Here is a 16,518-nt window from a genome sequence, read left to right on the forward strand (position 1 = left end):
AGATATTTTCGAGAGAATAAAATCACTACATGTTCAATTCGCCGGCAGATCCGCCATGAGCTGTTATGGCGTGTGGTGGTGAACTCAACGACATGTAATCGTGGGTGCGCTCTGGTTCGAATCCGAATGGTTCTGATTTTTTCTCTCCTTTATTATAATGCCAGTTTGTCTGAGCTTCATTTCTTTAATTATTATATATTTTCTCAGGCATGAATCCTCTGGATCCTCGCATTTAAAATTTAATGTCTCATATTGACTGATGTCCTGCTAGGGCACAGCAGATAGGCCGCCCTCTCTAATTATTTTATTTTTACTATAAGAATTAAAAATAACATCCGTGCAGAACTAATGGCATTCCCTAGCAACGGAGCTAATGGCATTATCCCTCGCCAAAACTTTTGCTCGCTGCAACAATTTTAAGGCTCTGTTTAATATAAACAAAAAGCATTTGTATTAACAAACCTATCATACTGCCCTCTATTTACTATTTAAAATATCATACTGCCCTCTTTTTACTATTAAAATATTTAACACCATGGAATGTATAAACATACTATTTCAAGGAGCAACATTGGCCGTTGTTAGGCGGGGGTTAGATACGGAGTATTCTTAGTGTTAACAACACTAGTATTATTTTCTTACATTACATTACGTTGTCAGCACCGCTTGTAAATATATACATAACAGCGTATGAAACTCGTAAAGAATAAAAATAGCGGAGTTGAACAGCTCCGCCAACACTAGTACTCATAAGTAGACAATCCTCAGGATGGGACAGAATTAAGTCTAAAGTGTTTCCTGATATGTGCGTGGGGCCAATGATGTGTTGACAAAAACCTGCTTGATGGCATGAAATGTCTGCCAGATTTATCTGGGGTGTCCACATGGATATTGAAATCACCAAGCATAATATATTTTGTGCCATAACAGTTGATGTGTGTCAACAAGACACCAATCTCGTTTAAGAACTCTGATGTCTTCAGCGCAAAAGAATCCAGTTTCTTCCTATTTGATGAATTCATCGTCCAGGGTTCATTATGACGCCATAGCAAATGCTGTTGATTTTAGCAAAAGGACCTTGAGGGATGGAGGAAGTCTACTTTTCCCCAATTTGGAAACTACACTCCGAGCTATTGTCAATCTTTGCTTTATCTTCTGGGTGCAGTCACCTTTTGGTATTGATGATGAAGCAGAGAAATTCAAAGCTTGTCACCTCTTCAATGAGATCATCCTCGAAGGAAACGTTTGCATCTGTATCAATTTGCCTGTATCTATAAACTTTAAATCTATCTACTTTGGTCTTCTCTGTGTTGAAGATCATGCCTCTCTGTTCACTTGCTGATTTGTTTGCTTCCAATATATCCATCAATTCCTCTCTGCTACTGCAAACCAGAGTTGTGACGTCTGCATATATCAGATTTGTGATCCACTGACCACCTTTCACAACACCTCGCATGATACTCTCAGCATAGATGTTGAAGAGATGGGGGAGACGAAATGCACTCTTGTCTTACACCTCTGCCAATTTGGAACCATTCTGAGTCACGTCTACTTGTCCTGATTGAAGATTCATGATCCTGGTATAACATACTGATGAGCTTCACCACGTAACCGGTGAATCCCGTTTCTTGTTGACTGACACTGGACGATGCTAAGATGGAAACTTTTAGACATCATAACTGCTAAAATATTGGTCTAAATAAACGGTCCCAAAAATGTAAGTCCCCCCTAAGACATTTTAGTATAATCCAAAAACGGCTTGATTAATTCTCTTGTTTTAAAGTTTGGAACACAGGCTGATTAGTTATGCGGGTTTTTGTTGCTACTTTTTATCATCTTCATTGCAAAACACACATTCAAAAACAGTTTCTATGGTTCAGTGAATAAATTATATTGAATGCTGCAGCTTATTAATGTCTTTCAATAATGAATAGGCCTTCCTTCATGTGAGATGGCTTCCAAGCATCGTTCCTCTCTGCTATTGGTCAAGCTGGTTCCCCGCATGCTGCAGGATTTGCTTCAAAGTCCTTTAAGGTGATGTGGTTCCTCACTTGTCCGCTTGTAACAAGTTGAGTCTTGATATTAAAGGCCACCCATATAAATGTTTTTGAACCATTCAACTAATGACCAATGAAACAAGTGTATAGGGCCAGCATAAAAGATCTAACCAGGAATCTGTTGGTCCATTGGTTAAATTTATCAATGAACACAAGATTTATCATTGTCGTTACTGTTGTTCGTTCCCAATAAAATAAATTAGAAACTTTTTACATTTACGCATTTTAATGCATACAAAAACCCAATTTAGAAAAGTGCAACTTTTGTTGATGAATAAAATTTCATAAATGGCTATATGATTACTCATTGAACCATAAAACATGTTTGAAAAGTGACAAAATTAATTCATGAACATCTTAACTTAAGTTATTAAGTTATTTTAATAAAAAACAAAACAAAATATAGAAACATTCCTTTTTGATTAATTTTATTCAAGTAAAAGAGGTCTGAAACCAAAATTCATGCACAAAAAGCCTATGTAGAAAAGTGCAGCTTTTTTTGGCCGAAAATTTTATAAATAGCTGTATTTCTCAGTGAAGATGATAACAGATAACAAGAAAACACCGTTCACTTGATGCATAACTAATCAGCCTGTGTTCCAAACTTTAAAACAAGAGAATTGATCAAGCCGTTTTTGGATTATATCAAAAATTCTTGGGGGGGGGGCTTATTTTTTGGAACCGTTTATATAAACGTGAGAAATGTTTCTGCCATTGAGGACTTGCGAGCGACACGCCCGATGTCTGGTTTTTGCGGTTCTTTGTGTTTTTGCTCTGTAATCTTCATCAAGGCGTGTCGCTCTAGAGTCTCTCTCATCTTTGTTTTTAAATCAAGTTTCTATTTTTAACCATCTTTTTATATCTGTTTTAAATTGTTTCATAATGTGTTTATATATCAATCACTCTTTATTCATTCAAAACACAAAGAATGGAAACATGAAACCCAGGACAGGGTTTGGGAAGACCCAAACCCATGCGGGGACTGCTCTATAATCCGACGCTTCTATAATCCGAAGGTTCTTTAGTCCGAAGGTTCGCTAGTCCGAACATGTGTTCATAGCATTCGCTAATCCGAATATTAAAAGAGGTGTTTTAATCCGAATTTTAAAAACGGTTCTCAAGTCCGAATATGAAAATATGCTCTATAGTCCGAATTTAAAAAAGGGTTCTATAGTCCGAAAATGCAAAACTGTTCTATAGTCCGAAACGGATACCGTGTTCTTTAGTCCGAATTGGTAAAAAGGTTCTATAGTCCGAATGTTTATAACATTAACATATACTACATATAGAACAAACAAACAAAATGAGAAAGGGATTTTAAGAAAGAACGAATGAAAAAATATCGAACGAAATCAAGAATTACTTTAACTATTCTGTAAACTAATTTGTTTTAGACTAAAGCCGCAGCATTTACATGCATCGCAGGATAGCGCTATTAAAAATATAGCTCGAATACACCGTAGAGTGTTGAGTCTCTTACTAGTATATAATATTATAACGGAATGAATAACAGATAAAAACGAAGAAAATACCACCAGAATAATGAAAAAAGTTAATGTATACTACGGAAAATATCCAGAAAAAGCCCCCATGCTAAACTTCATCGGATTTGTATTTAACATTATTGATGATTTGACACTGAAACAAATGATGAAAATAAAATTCGGACTATAGAACCTGTTTACCAATTCGGACTAAAAACACGGTATCCGTTTCGGACTATAGAACCGTTTTGCAATTTCGGACTATAGAAGCTTTTTTAAAATTCGGACTATAGAGCCTATTTCCATATTCGGACTATAGAACCCTTATTAAAATTCGGACTATAGAGCCTATTTTCATATTCAGACTAGAGAACCGTTTTTAAAATTCGGATTAAAGGACCTCTTTTAATATTCGGATTAGGGAACCTTTTTTAAAATTCGGACTATAGAACCTTCGAAATAAAGAAGCGTCGGAATAAAGAGCCTTCGTAATAAAGAACCGTCGGATTAAAGGACCTTCGGACTAAAGAATCGTCGGAATAAAGCACCGTCGGACTATAGAGCTTCCACCACCCATCCAGGGTAGACATCAAAAACAGCACAAATAACAATTTTATTGTTATAACAATTATATTGCAATAATATAATAATTAAATAACAATAATACAATAATTAAATAACAGTTATATTGCTTGTATTTTTCTTGCAATTCAGTTCGTTATATTTTATTGTATTCTGGCGCTTAGAGGCCGCATTTGCGTGTATTAGTGCGCCTCTTAGAAATCTCGTTTTTTATTATTATTATTATTATTATTATTATTATTATTATTATTATTATTATTATTATTATTATTATTATTATTATTATTTAGAATGGCAAAGACTTGATAGATTCATCTGTGAGGTCAAATTTTGGCAAAAGTGGAGAAAATAACAAAAATATAAATAAATAAAAAAAACCGGTTGTAACAACAAAATTCTTGAGTCATTTTTTTTAGATATTATAAAACTAGATAGAAATATTACTTTTTTAGTTTTTTGAATTTTGATCAACTTCACCAAAAATGTTTGAAATTTTGGTAAAAATCATGATTTTTTATAATTTTGGGCAAATTTTTAGCATATTTTTACCATTTTTGGTGCAAATCTCTCAAAGTTGGTAAAAAAATAATAATTAAAAACGGGTCCTAAATATTTTGATCTTCTTTTTAAAAATTAATAAAAAAAATTTCGACTCAAGAACTCAGATGAATTCATCAAGTCTTTGCCATTCTAAATATGTATAGTTTTATATATAGACATGACATTTATATAGTATTGAATATTTTTTCGCAAAAATTTCAAGACTGGTCTGGAAGGGGGCTAAATATTGATTGGGATGTGTCGGGAGATGGTGCGAAATAATTGTTTGATAAAAAATGTGTTTTTCCATAAGTTTACATTACGATGCTCATAATGTAGCGAATTTGCCTCAAATGGGGGGATTTAGGGAGGTTGAATTCGAACTTTGTGGGGGACACAATTTCGAACTTTATGCAAAATTGTTCTGTTATTATCAAATTCGTAGGTGGTTTGAGCTAATATTTCTTTAACTTTGTCAGCAGTTGTTATTTATCACAGTTAAAATGTACCATTTTTAACATAGGAAGAGCTTAAAGTATGACTCTGAAAGTGGTACGTACTCAGAAAGTTTGAATAGCCCCTGGGGTCAAACGTTACAACTGCGTGGCTTGTCCAATGAAATCACACTGCTTCTTTTTGTACAGTTAGTTTATAACATTTGGCCCTAGGGGACCATTCAAACTTTCAGAGCCATATTTTTAAAGCTCCTCCCACTTTCAAAACTTGTAGATTACAAGTGCATTTTAGTCCTGATGAACACTTATTGGTATTTAAGTTCAGTAAATATCACCTTAAACCTCAATAAATTTGATAATATCAAATTCAGAAATGTTACCCCCCATAAAAATCCAATACAGTCTCTTTAAAACCGCCATTTTAGGCTAATTCATTACATTCTAATGGAAAGCACATTTTCTGTAAAAAAATTAGTTTACACCGTCTCCCGTGCGGTTTATGCAGACCCCTTCCAGACCAGTCTTGGAATTTTGCGAACAAATATTCCATACTAAATGTCAATTCTGTTCTTTAGACCAACAAAGCCCAAAAGTGTCCGTAATTCCAGGGTTATGACCACCCTTAATTCAAGTATTTTAATTAGAGTCTAGTGACGATTCGTAAAATTTTGTGAGGTCCATCACATTACATCACATTACATTTGTCGAAGAACGGATTCATTAAAATTCATTAAAAAATAAATACTGTTGAGTTACGTACCTTAGGCATACCGGTGTCGTGATAAGTAATATATTGCATTGAATTGATATCGGTGCCAAGTTTAATCAACACACTGGTGACACAGTTTATGGACGAACTCGAGGTTCCAAGCGGCCTACATTGTAAAATGGCACCCGATATAAACATTGAGTCAGTAAAGTGTACCTGAACGAAAAGGAAAGAAATACAAGTAAGACAAATAGATTCAATCACTCATTCAGTCAATCAGTCAGTCGGTCGGTCGGTCGGTCGGTCGGTCGGTCGGTCGCTCGGTCGCTCGGTCGCTCGCTCACTCACTCACTCACTCACTCACTCACTCACTCACTCACTCATTCATTTATTCATTCATTCATTCATTCATTCATTCATTCATTCATTCATTCATTCATTCATTCATTCATTCATTCATTCATTCATTCATTCATTCATTTCTCCTTTGCATGAGTTATTATCTGTTCGAGATCCAGGGACACCTCATTAATTCCCCTGGATCTTTGGATATATGGTAATACATATTGCATTTTAATTTGAAAAATCAGTATAAGGGGGCTGTTAAAAGAGAGCGGTTATATCTTGACCTTGTCGGAACAATTTGTTTCGGGTATGTGTGCGGAAGGGGGATCATAAATATTTTCAGCCCGAGATGGGGGGGGGGGGATAAAACATTTTAGCCCCCGATAAGGGGTCATAAACATGACTCCGGTCACCGACATATTCATGATCCATCTCCGAAGAAAATTACAACACAATAACAACAGAGCTGTAGTGCTGGTTTTCATGTCACTCCAACGAGCCCAATACGTAACAAAAGCCCAGTACGTAACAATTTGATACGTATTGGGCTCAACCTCTTCTACCTAGAACAAAAAGTGGCAAAAAATAATTCATCCCGCCCAATACGTAACAAAACTAAAATTTGATTAAAGTTACTTTATTCATACTCCCTCCCTCTGTAGTGGTTTTTGTTACGTATTGGGCTCTATACATTTTTTTGTTACGTATTGGGCTCCGGTTGTTTTTCAAGCAAATTCTGGATATTATGTGCATGTGTTTTTATAGAAGTACTTTATATTGACCCAGTAACTAATTTTGAGTCTTTCTAGAACAAAATATTTGACAGTGTTTTATCTCTAGACTTGGAATTTATTTGTTACGTATTTTAAAAGGAAATTATCATGATTAGGTGCACGTTTTTGTTATAGAATTACTTTATATTGACTCAGTAACTCGTTGTGAGTCATTTGGAGTCTTTCTAGAAAACATTTTTCGACAGTGTTTTGTCTCTAGACATAGAATTTTTTGTTACGTATTGGGCTCTGGTTATTTTTAAAGCAAATTATGGATATTAGTGAATGTTTTTGTTATAGAATTACTTTATATTGACCCAGTAACTAATTTTGAGTCATTTGACTCTTTCTAGAGTCATTTTGAGTATTTTTAGAACAAAATATTTGTCAGTGTTTTTCCTCTGGATTTTTGGGCTCTATACATTTTTTTTAATGCCTTTTGGAGGTTACATTGTCGGAAAAGCTCTTTTATCCGGATTTTTTTCGCATAAATGGACATGACCTGACATCCAGTTAATATTTATCGAAGAAAAAAAAAAAATCGAGTGGGTCTATTTTTTTGCTATGTTATGCATTTTGGAGGTTAACATGTCGGAAAAGCTCTTTTATCCGGATTTTTTCGCATATATGGATATGACCTGACCTCCAGTTAATATTTATCGAAGAAAGAAAAAAATTCAAGTGGGTCTAATTTTTTTGTTACGTATTGGGCTCTTTACATTTTCATGCGTTTTGGAGGTTACACCGTCGGAAAAGCTTTTTTATCCGGATTTTTTCGCATATATGGACATGACCTGACCTCCAGTTAATGTTTATCGAAGAAAAAAAAATCGAGTGGTTCTAATTTTTTGTTACGTATTGGGCTGTATACATTTGTATGCGTTTTAGAGGTTACACTGTTGGAAAAGCTCTTTTATCCGGATTTTTTTCGCATATATGGACATGACCTGACCTCCAGTTAATATTTATCCAAGAAAGAAAAAAATTCGAGTGGTTCTAATTTTTTGTTACGTATTGGGCTCTATACATTTTTTATGCGTTTTGGAGGTTACACTGACGGAAAGGCTCTTTTATCCGGATTTTTTTCACATATATGGACATGACCTGACCTCTAGTTAATATTTATCGAAGAAAAAAAAATTCGAGTGGGTCTAATTTTTTGTTACGTTATGCGTTTTGGAGGTTACATTGTCGGAAAAGCTCTTTTATCCGGATTTTTTCGCATATATGGACATGACCTGACCTCCAGTTAATATTTATCGAAGAAAGAAAAAATTCGAGTGGTTCTATTTTTTTGTTACGTATTGGGCTGTATACATTTTTTATGCGTTTTAGAGGTTACACTGTTGGAAAGGCTCTTTTATCGGGATTTTTTTCGCATATATGGACATGACCTGACATCCAGTTAATATTTATCGAAGAAAGAAACAATTCGAGTGGGTTTAATTATTTGGCTCTTTAAATTTTTTATGCGTTTTGGAGGTTACACTGTCGGAAAAGCTCTTTTATCCGGATGTTTTCGCATATATGGACATGTCTCGACCCACTGTTATTATTTATCGAAGAAAGAAAAAAAATCGAATGGTTCTAATTTTTTGTTACGTATCTATACATTTTTTATGCGTTTTGGAGGTTACACAAATACTGGAACTAAAATTTGCAACTCACTTTGCTACGTTGCCTCCGAAAGCATCGGACTTCGTCAGGCATCTGATTGAAGATGTTGTGATGACGTCAGATGTTCCAGTATTTGATTTAATTTACAAATAATACTATGTAACATTATTAATCAGTTTAATGTTTGGTTACTGGTTACTGGATTTTCGATTACATTTTTTTTTCATTAAAAGAAATAATAGTGTCTGTCAATCATTACACTACAATTTTTATTTCTAGGGCTCTTTGATTTCTTCAAATAAAGTAAATCCCCTGGCCCTCTATAATTACGCACAAAAGATCGCCGCATGATCCGACAGTGTGTGTAATCATTGACATTGATTTGTGGAGAAAGAAGAATGGATTTTTGGTACGGAGTAGGCCTATTTTAGAAGCGGAATTTGAAACTGGGGCGGGTTAATGGGGTTACAAAACTTTTTGTTCATAGGTCGTATGTAATTATGTATCATTCCATTATCCAAAGATGGAACCGAACCAAGATTGTGGGACAGTCCAGGACAGTCTGTGTGGGACTGCACACATCTCACACTACACTCATCTCAAAGTGTGTTCGGTGCATCATGCAGTTATTGTTGCCTACATGTATGCACACAACACAGGGGCACTCACAATAGGCAATTGACCCCTACTGGTAGCGCTGTGTTGTAGATATATGAGATGAACTAGTTAGCGTCATATATCAAAAAGTATAAAAGCTATGATTTTAGTACTTGCTCTATGTTTCAATTACTTATTCTTTTCAAAATTTCTGAATTTTGAACCAGGTACATGCTTCAATAACGAGGGACCATACATTTGTATGAGAAAGAAATCCTACCATCTATATCCAAACTCCCGTGTTATTCCAATGCACATTTTGCTTCACCGGGCCGCCCTGGCTTGGTCGCATTTGGAAGAGGGGTGTCACGAAACCGTAATAGGTACAATTTAGTACTTTCTGTCAATCAAGTATGGTTTATTCTCTACATGTCAATCTTTAAATCATTAGCATAGTCCTTATAATAACGGGGGACCGCCTTGATGAGTAAATGACAGCAAACCATTGCAAAATACCTCAAAACTCGGTCAGTGGAGCTCCGCCCGTACATGTCAATAGCGTCATTATCGATTGGATTAGTCGACCGTAGCGGACAATTCGATCGCTCATTGGATTAATATTATCACGTGCTAATAAATTTGCATTGGACAATCAATTACTATAATGGTTTAGTACTGCATAATCGGTTTAATCTCCACTAAGCAGGTTTATGGTTGGAAAGGTCACGGTGAATTTGCCATGGACATAACTGCACTATGGTTTTAACAAATTCGGATAAAAGAGTTTTTCAGACAGTGTAACCTCCAAAACGCATAAAAAAATTAAAAGAGCCCAATACGTAACAAAAAATTAGACCCACTCGAATTTTTTTTCTTTCTTCGATAAATATTAACCGGAGGTCAAGTCATGTCCATATATGCGAAAAAATCCGGATAAAAGAGCTTTTCCGACAGTGTAACCTCCAAAACGCATACAAATGTAAAGAGCCCAATACGTAACAAAAAATAGACCCACTCGATTTTTTTTTTTCTTTCTTCGATAAATATTAATTGGAGGTCAGCTCATGTCCATATATGCGAAAAAATAAAATAAAAGAGCTTTACCGACACTGTAAACATCCAAAACACATAAAAATGTATAGAGCCCAATACGTAGCAGTCATTAGGCCATCTAAATCCCTCAAAGCCCTTCCCATGTTGAAAACCAAATACGGATGCGGTAATTATTTTTTATTTATTTATTTATTTATTTATTTTTACTTTTTCAAAGGGGAGGCACTGTCCCAGTGTCGAGGAGCTGAAAATAACCCTTTGCCCGCACCTGCACCAGTAGGAGCAGAAGCTGGATTTTGCCATTTATCTATGAGGTTGCTCCCAACCTTCACTCTTTCTATAATATTTTCTTGCTATAATTTTTCATTTAGCAAGGATAGGTGAGTCAAACTAGTTGGCTTGGTAGGATGGTTAACATCAGGTTTTGTCTAGGACAATGGGTTTTGTCCTTAGTATAGGGTTTAGCGCCTGAACCCAGGGGCGATTACCGACTGTAATATCATTCTGGGGTACAGGATACAGATCCCCAGTTTGATGGTGAAGGCGAGCGCCACATGGGCACCTTCTTGTGTGCCATCCCCTGTACACCGTGTTCAGTTATACTGTTTACAGGAGCAGGCATTGTGAGTGTTAACTGGTATTGTGTCCATCTCTTTCATCTTTTCTTTCTTTCGCTCTGTCTCCCCAATCATAGAGTAAAAGTATGTTGTTTTTAACATCTTGGGATGTGAATATCTGGCCAGGGAGTTCTCTGGTCATGGAGATCAAGGTTCTTGCTGCTACTGTGGCAAGTATTGTCATAATGGTGAGTCAGTATTGCCAATAACCCACTTCACTATTTTTCCCAAGACAACCTAACTGATGAAGTCTTCTAAGAGTGGGGTAGTCACCAGCCCGGCAAACCAAGGCGATACCTCTGGCCCCGGAGGGGAAAGGAACGGGCAACAAACGTGTACCTTTGGAAGGTCATGTAATGACGCTTCACAGGCTGATGAAAGGGCTGGAACAAAGGACAAAATCTTAAACTTAAGGCATAATAATCGTTTTGGCACATGGAATGTGAGAAGTATGACAGATGATAGCAGATGATGAGACAATTGATTCCTCCTTCCATGAACTCCAAGAAACCATCAACAAAATTCCTAATAGAGACATTACCATCATCATGGGGATTTCAATGCCAAAGTTGGAAATGACCTGGTTAACAATGATGCCGTTGGAAAGTTTGGACTGGGCAAAGCTAATGAGAGAGGGGAAAGACTAACTGATTTCTGCAACGAAAATGAGCTGAGCGTAACAAATACGCTATTCCAACAGCATCCTAGACGGCTTTACACCTGGATATCTCCAGATGGGAGGACCAGAAATCAGATAGATTACATCTTAATCAAACGAAGATGGAGGTTGAGTGTGAAGGTAGCAAAAACATACCCAGGAGCAGATTGTGGCTCAGATCACCAGCTTCTGGTTGTTGAAATTCGATCAAAGCTTAAGTCAGTCAAACGGGACACTCCTCCACGTAGATATGATGTTAATCGTATTAATGAACAGTACCGTGTGGAAGTCAGGAACTCTTTTCAGATACTCCTTGAACAGGAAGAAGAGTGGACACCTAATGAATTATGGGAACAAAACAAGAAGGCAATCTCTACAGCAGCACAGAACAACTTGCCGAAACCAAAGAAAATCCGATCGCCATGGATATCAGAGGAAGTGGGACAATGGCAGACGAAAGAGAATGCAAAAACAACAGGACCATCTCTCTAATCTCCCATGCAAGTAAGATCATGCTGTGCATTACGGTTGAGAGGATCAACCAGCACATGCGTCGTGAGATTCCCCCCAGAGCAGGTCGGTTTTGTGGAAGGCAGAGGCACAAGAGACCAAATAGCAAACATCAGAAATATTACAGAGAACGCTATTGAATTCAACAGTTCAGTCTACATGTGCTTCATCGACTATTCAAAAGCATTTGATACTGTTCAACATCAAAAACTGTGGGACACCTTAGTATCAATGGGCTTCCCAAAACATGTGGTAGAACTGCTTAGGGCACTCTATCACGATCAGGAATCAATTATTAGAACAACATGTGGTGACAGTACTTGGTTCAAAATCGAGCAAGGGGTGAGACAAGGATGCATTTTGTCTCCTCATCTGTTTAATGCATATGCAGAGTATATTATGCGAATGGCTCTTGAGAGTTGCAGCATTGGAATATCTGTCGGAGGCAGAACCATCAACAACTTACGGTATGCGGACGACACTACCCTACTAGCAGAGAGTGCTTGTGAACTTGAGGAGCTGATTGAAAGAGTGAGAACGGAGAGTGAAAACTTTGGCCTTTTTCTAAATGTAAGCAAAACCAAGGTGATGGTCATCAACCAACAAGAAGAGAACATCACTATCCATGCAGGAAACCAAGCAATTGAGGTTATCAAACAGTTCAACTTCCTTGGATCCATGATTTCAAACCAAGGCGGATGCTCTACTGAGATCAGACGTCGCATAGCAATGGCAAAAACATCAATGTGCACCATGCACAAGTTATGGAAGGACAGAAGCATCAGCAAGTCAACAAAGATTAGACTTGTCTCCTCTTTGATTTTCCCGATCGCAACATATGCGTGTGAAACGTGTGTGATCAATGCGGCAGATCAAAGAAGGATTGAAGCGTTTGAGATATTTGCTGGAGAAAACTTCTATGCATCCCATCGCCGCCAAAAGGACAAATGAGAGTGTTCGGCATGAAATAGGAGAGAAAGTCTCACTCATCAACTCAGTGAGGAAACAGAAGTTACAGTATTTTGGACATGTTGCCATGCGAGCAGGAGTCAATCTAGAGAAAGTGATAATGTTCGGAAAAGTTGAGGGGAAGAGAAGCAGAGGAAGACAGAGACTCAGCTGGACAGATGGAATTGTTTCGTTAACCAAAATGTCAATTTACAGCAAAGCACAAGATCGATATGAGTGGAGAAACTTCATCAGAAAGGTCACGAATACTCAGATATGAGTAGATCGACGACGACGATTTTACTTTAATTGTGTGTATTTGCGGTGAGAATAGACTACCATTTCATCTCTCAAAGAGGTTGCACTGTGGTCAAGATAAAGAATTTAATTTTATTGAGATTTACGATGTCAGACGTGAGATTTTTGTGTGGTGGATCGGGGGAAATATAAAACAGCGGAAAAAACCCTGAAATTTACTCAATTCAGCGGGAATAACGCGAAAAAAGGGGCGATTTTTACTAATGCGCTCGGGGGCTTTGAGACGAATTATTAAATCAAGACAGCCTTTACTCTAACTATACTATATAGATCATCGATTGATATTTAAATCCGTGGAAAGGCTTTTAGGAAAGATTTTATCAGAATATACATTTTCATGAGACATGCCTCATTTGATAAGACGACAATTTAATTCCGATGCTTGAGTTCTTTTCCATGCCGAAGTAAGCCCTGTTATATAGGTGATTGAGGTGGCAGTACAAGATGGGACCTCAGATTACTATGCTGTGTATGTTGAATTAGAGTCACGCGGTAGCGGTGACCAGCAAGTTTTAAAAATAAACGACTGAGTTCCAATTGTTCTTTCGTTCACTAACCTGCATCAACTCCGAAAACAGAGGTGTTTGTAGTGTCCATGCGTAGCGCGGGTTATTGAGTCGTCCCCTGGTTCCCTCATCATTCAGGTCTACTATAGAGTGGCGGTCTGCTATTCCCGTTGCTGTCTCAATTCCAGAAGGTATCATGCAAGCTAATGGGGAAAATATTGAAGAATATTTCGTGTCATTATATTTACCCTTTGCTTTTTAGCGACGTTTCCAGGAATCAGTGGATTTCAAGAGGATTTCAAGATGTCATAGGTAAAAAAAAGTCACAGAAAAAAATGTTGTTAGTGACTACTCTGCGTCTGCTTGCTTTTGCCTAAAAACCTGCAATGGTTATCCCAGCCATAATATGTGATTTGCTGCACAGCGACGCCCTAAATTTTCATTGAATTTCTAAATTATGATGCCCAATGGTGTAAATAATATACCATGTGAAAGACTTAAGTGCTTTAATTTGTGTCAAATGTGACATGACAAAGGAGAATGAGTCCCATGTCGGCAATTTTCAAATAGTTTACGAATGCAACATTTTGATGTAAACCCCATCAAAATCGGACATCTGGTTACCGACTTATGTATGAGCTATTTACCAATGGCTGAAAACAATATAAAATAAAAGAATTTGAACACTGTTTTTGCCGATATCTCAAAAGCACTATAAGCGACATCCGATTCATTCCCTTGACCATGTCACAAATTAAATTCCCCGATAGAGTGATGGTTAACACGCCTGCTGCATGTGTATCATTGAATCAGTGACCTAAACTGTGTGCATATCGATATTCGTCTCACGTCTTATTTATACGTCCCAGCTGCATAAAGCTCCGCTCAATAATAAAACGGTACATGCACGATCGGCGAGCTAAACACACGCATTGTATTTCAATTTATTTGGCTCTAAATTAAAAGGGAACAATGTGATCAGTGAAAACTAACATTTAAATAGGAATATATTCTTTATACAAATCACATATTATTGCTTTAAGCGCGTCAATGAGTCGGAAGGCTAATATTTATGCTACTCGGACGTTTGTGCAGTTAGCTGTAGCTGGTCGATGGTCTATAGCTGGTCATTGAAGTTATTTAACGTTGAGGTGCATTGTAAATGGTCGGGTAAAACATTCCAGTCGGGTAAAATTCTTTGTAACAGTTCTTGTTTTTTGGATACATGGGTGTAGAAGAAATACCAAGCGCTTTGTTTTGTCTCGGGTCTAGTTGACAGGTCTATCTTTAATACTGGCAACTGGCAACATTAGTGCACACAGATCTTTGGAGCTCCCACTATTTCACTTAATTTTGCTGTTTTTATGTTGGATTGCTACCTACATTTTATATGGACATCTTCAGTTTAATGTCAGGAATCTACTGGTATGCTTTATTTTAATGAATACTGCAGGCTATAAACCATCTTGATGAAGAAATTAATAGTGTCAAAAATGAAAATACAATTGTGAGAAATAATGTTTATGATAACGTAAAGAATGGCAATGATGTTGATCCTAATGATAATGGTGACGAAGTGATCAATGAATTAACAACTAGCATCCACCTTTTAAATGAAAATAGTACTGAAAATAGCAATGACAGCTATACTGATTATGTTTTAAATGATATTAGTGAAGCTTGTATGGGCATTGAAAGCAACAATAGTTTGAATATATCAAGTGACAATTCAAACCAAATCAGTAAAGACAACAATAGTAATAATATTAATCACTTGAATAATTTTAATCCCTACAAAGTTCTTAATACACATGGAAAAAATATTGTTTTAGCAAACCTAAACATTTGCAGTCTTACTGGTAATATTGATGAGCTAAAACATATACTTAATGATAATCCCATTGATGTAATGGAACTTTCTTAAATGAACATATATCAGATTATAAGTATTTTATAATAGGCGTGGCGGTGTAGCTTTTTATGTAAACAAAAACTGTATTCACAAAGAAAGAGATGATTTAGCTTCAAATAAACTTAAACTGCTTACTATTGAACTAATGCCTCTTAAAAGGAAACCCATTATAGTTATATCATGGAGGTATATAAATAAATGGAGAATGATCTAGCCAAGCATCTTTTGTACTACGTTGGTTATGACCAATTATTGTTGAATAGGCAATTTCAGGGGATATTGATTATGCTAAGCTGATTACATTGTTAAGTCTGTTTCACTGGTCATTTATTTCAATGGGGTGCTAAATGCAGTTACTTATAATGTTTATTGGAAAGTGCTCATGCTTCAGAAAATTTAATATCAAAATGTCATTTTCGCCAAAAAATTGCATTGAAATCAGTCTTTTTGAATAAAATAAACACCCTATCTGTAGGCCTATATCTGTGGTCATATTGTGACCCCCTACATTTTGGTCATGATTCTTGAAAAATTAAATTAGGCTATGACCCCTATTTTTCTTTCCAAAAAGTTATGACCCCCCCCCCGGTATATGCATATTTGGAACCCCCCTCCAAAGAAAATGATGCCCCTTAATAATATTAATAATAATTTAGGCCTAAATACTGATAATTATTTATTATAAAATGAGAAGTTTAATGATGATGAAAAGATTTTAGCTGAATTCCGAAGTACTTCCGGTAAATTTTTCTCGCTCTTAACTCAATTGGCCCAAATTGGCCCAACATAATTTTTTCACAATCGGAAGGTAAAAACGTTTTGCTTTCATTCGCACTA

The sequence above is a fragment of the Amphiura filiformis genome, chromosome 14, assembly GCF_039555335.1.
Source record: "Amphiura filiformis chromosome 14, Afil_fr2py, whole genome shotgun sequence".
Taxonomy (NCBI): domain Eukaryota; kingdom Metazoa; phylum Echinodermata; class Ophiuroidea; order Amphilepidida; family Amphiuridae; genus Amphiura; species Amphiura filiformis.